We start from the raw sequence: 3,074 nt of genomic DNA on the forward strand, positions 1-3,074 counted from the left end.
ATTAGTGTAAATGTCGTTAACTTTGGTGGCGGGAGCGATCACGAATCAGGGTTTCTGGGCAGATAAGAAGGAATCGATGTCGGTTTGGCGAGTGAGGTCGAGCTTAGTGTGGGTGCCGAGGGCGAGTGTAATACCCTAGAAAAAAATTTAAAATATATGATTATGTAGAAATTCTTACCGGAAAGTGAAATGATGAAAATGTCCCTCGTTGAATAAACGTAATTTGACGATGACGTATTTTATCCTCATATATTTTGTCATGTTTCTTGACATATTTGGATAGAGGACAATACCACGAGCGTGTGGGTGAAAATCGTTTGTGAAATTGAGCTATAACGAATAAGTTATAGGCAAGTAAATATAGGGACAAAATGGTCATTGTGCCTTGAATTTGGAAAACTCTAGCAAATCTGGAGCTTTGAGTTGAAGCCATGTGTGTGGCTGGGATGGAAAGGAAAGGAGGGAAAATGAGGGTGATGCAAAAAAAGGGGGGGGAACGGGTCTCTTGACCCATGCGACCCAAACCGACGGGAACCATGAAATCCGATGGTCTCTCGACCAATTTCTAGTGAGTTGCAGCCACCCACCACCTAGAACCAACTCAACATCATCTCCTCTTCCTATTACACCCCAAAAATCAAGAGATTTGGCTTTGAATTTGGGAAAACAGCATCGATGGGTGCAGTGGCTCTTGCTCGAGATCCACAAATTTTGAAATGATTTCATCCAATTAATACCACCATTAGACTCCCCTTGAGCCCTTGAACAAATCCCAAACATTGGTTGGGACGTCGGAGCGGCTTTGGAGTCGAATCAAGAACACCTAATTTAAGGGTTTCCGACATTTCGAGGCCTATTTGAGGTGTTTCTCAACCAAATTGGACTTTGGCTCAGGTATGAAAGTTTTTCCTCTCATTGAACTCTGCAAGCTTGTAAAATTTGGTAATTTTTAGAGTTCGTCGGAATTTGAAGTTTCCATTCCCCGAAAACCGCCACGCACGGAGGCATGTGGACAATGAGCTAGGCATCTATGTTGTGAGTGCATTATTTCAAAATTGTTGTGAATAAAGTGGCATTCATGTGATATATATATAGTTCTAAGATGTAGGATTAAATGAACACTCTCGTTACCTTACTTCATACTATTGTGGTCAGATTGAAGTGAGGGTAATCGGCCGTGGGACCGGTCATCAAGTTGGATTATGTTGGCACCCGAGTTCTGAGAGAATCGTGGTGACGGATGTGTATAGCCAATAATGGTAAGTGATTTTATCATTGATTATGATTTGAAATTCCAATGATTTGGTGGGAATTTCTTATATTTGATTTGCCAATTTAAATGGTTTGGCTTGAAATTGTGATTTTTGTCAAGCCATTGATGATTATGGCTTGGTATTTTGGTATTTATTTGGCCGATGATTGTTACAGCTTGAACTTATGATATTTGTTTTGCCACAGATGAAAATGGCAATAATGGTAAGTGGTTTTACCAATAGTGGATGTGGCTTGAAATTCTGATATTTATTTTGCCAATAAGGGTTACGACTAAAATTTATGATATTTGTTTTGCTAATGATGAATATGGCAAAATTTTTTTGATGTTTGATATCGCCAGTGATTGTGGCTAGAAATTTTAAGGAAGAATCGTGGTAACGGCTGCATATAGTCAATGACGGTAAGTAATTTTACCAATAATTGTGATTGGAAATTCCAATGATTTTGGTTGGAATTTCTAATATTTGATTTGCCAATTCTAATGGTTTGGCTTGAGATTGTGATATTTATTTAGCCACCAATGATTATGGCTTTCAATTTTGATATCTATTTGGTCGACGATGGTTACAGCTGAGAATTTATGATAATTCTTTTGCCAATGATGAATATGGCAATGATGGTAAGTGGTTTACCAATGATTGTGATATTTATTTTGCCAATGTGAACTATGGCTTGATGTGATATTTATTTTGCCAATGTGTATGGCTAAAATTTTCAATATCTATTCTACCAATGAGCATGCTAGGAAACCTGAGTATAAATGATTACCTTGTGGAAGTATTTATTTCTAGGGCTTGAATAAAATCGTAAACTGAGGTTATGATTTTATTCACTATAAATAGAATGGTGAAATTAGCTTTAATTCCTTTTTCTTTATTCAAGGGTAGAAATCTCTAGAACGAGATTTATTTTAAAGGGGGATGAATGTAATACCCTAGAAAAAATGTAAAAAATATATGATTATGTAGAAATTCTTACCGGAAAGTGAAACGACAAAAATGTCCCTTGTTGAATAAACGTAATTTGACAATGACGTATTTTATTCTCATATATTTTGTCATGTTTCTTGACATATTTGGATAGAGGACAATACCACGAGCGTGTGGGAGAAAACCATTCATGAAATGGAGCTATAACGAAGAAGTTATAGACTAGTAAATATAGAAACAAAACGATCATTGTGCCTTGAATCTGGAAAACTCCAGCAAATCTGGAGCTTTGAATTGAAGCCATGTGTGTGGTTGGGATGGAAAGGAAAGGAGGGAAAATGAGGGTGATCCCAATCGGATGAGAGAACAAGGAGGGAAAGGAGAAAAAAAAATAGGGAGGGGGAAACGGGTCTCTTTACCCGTGTGACCCAAACCAACGAGAGCAATGAAATCCGATGGTCTCTCGACCAATTTCCAGCTAGTTGTAGTCACCCACCACCTAGAACCAACTCAACATCATCTCCTATTTCCTATTACACCCCAAAAATCAAGAGATTTGGCTTTGAATTTGGGAAAACAGCACCGGTGGGTGCAGTGGTTATTGCCCGAGATCTACAAATTTTGAAATGATTTCATCCAATTAATACCACCATTAGACTCCCCTTGAGCCCCTAAACAAAGTCCAAGCATTGGTTGGGAAGTCATAACGATTTTGGAGTCGAATCAAGAACACCCAATTTAAGGGTTTTCGGGGGTTCGAGGTCGATTTGAGGTGTTTCCCGGCCGAATTGGACTTCAACTCAGGTATGAAAGTTGTTCATCTCATTGAACTCTACAACCCTGTAAAATTTGGTAATTTTTAGAGTTCGT

General features: G+C 38.2%; 1 long non-coding RNA gene across 1 annotated transcript; it reads left to right on the plus strand.

The window, feature by feature from the left end:
* Positions 1–471: 471 nt before the first annotated feature.
* On the plus strand, positions 472–1,560 carry LOC139188009 (uncharacterized). The gene is made up of 3 exons (XR_011571076.1): positions 472–1,035; positions 1,156–1,259; positions 1,429–1,560. It is a non-coding gene; the product is annotated as an uncharacterized lncRNA (long non-coding RNA).
* The last annotated feature ends 1,514 nt before the right edge of the window (positions 1,561–3,074 follow it).

This window comes from Malus domestica, chromosome 09, assembly GCF_042453785.1.
Source record: "Malus domestica chromosome 09, GDT2T_hap1".
NCBI lineage: Eukaryota > Viridiplantae > Streptophyta > Magnoliopsida > Rosales > Rosaceae > Malus > Malus domestica.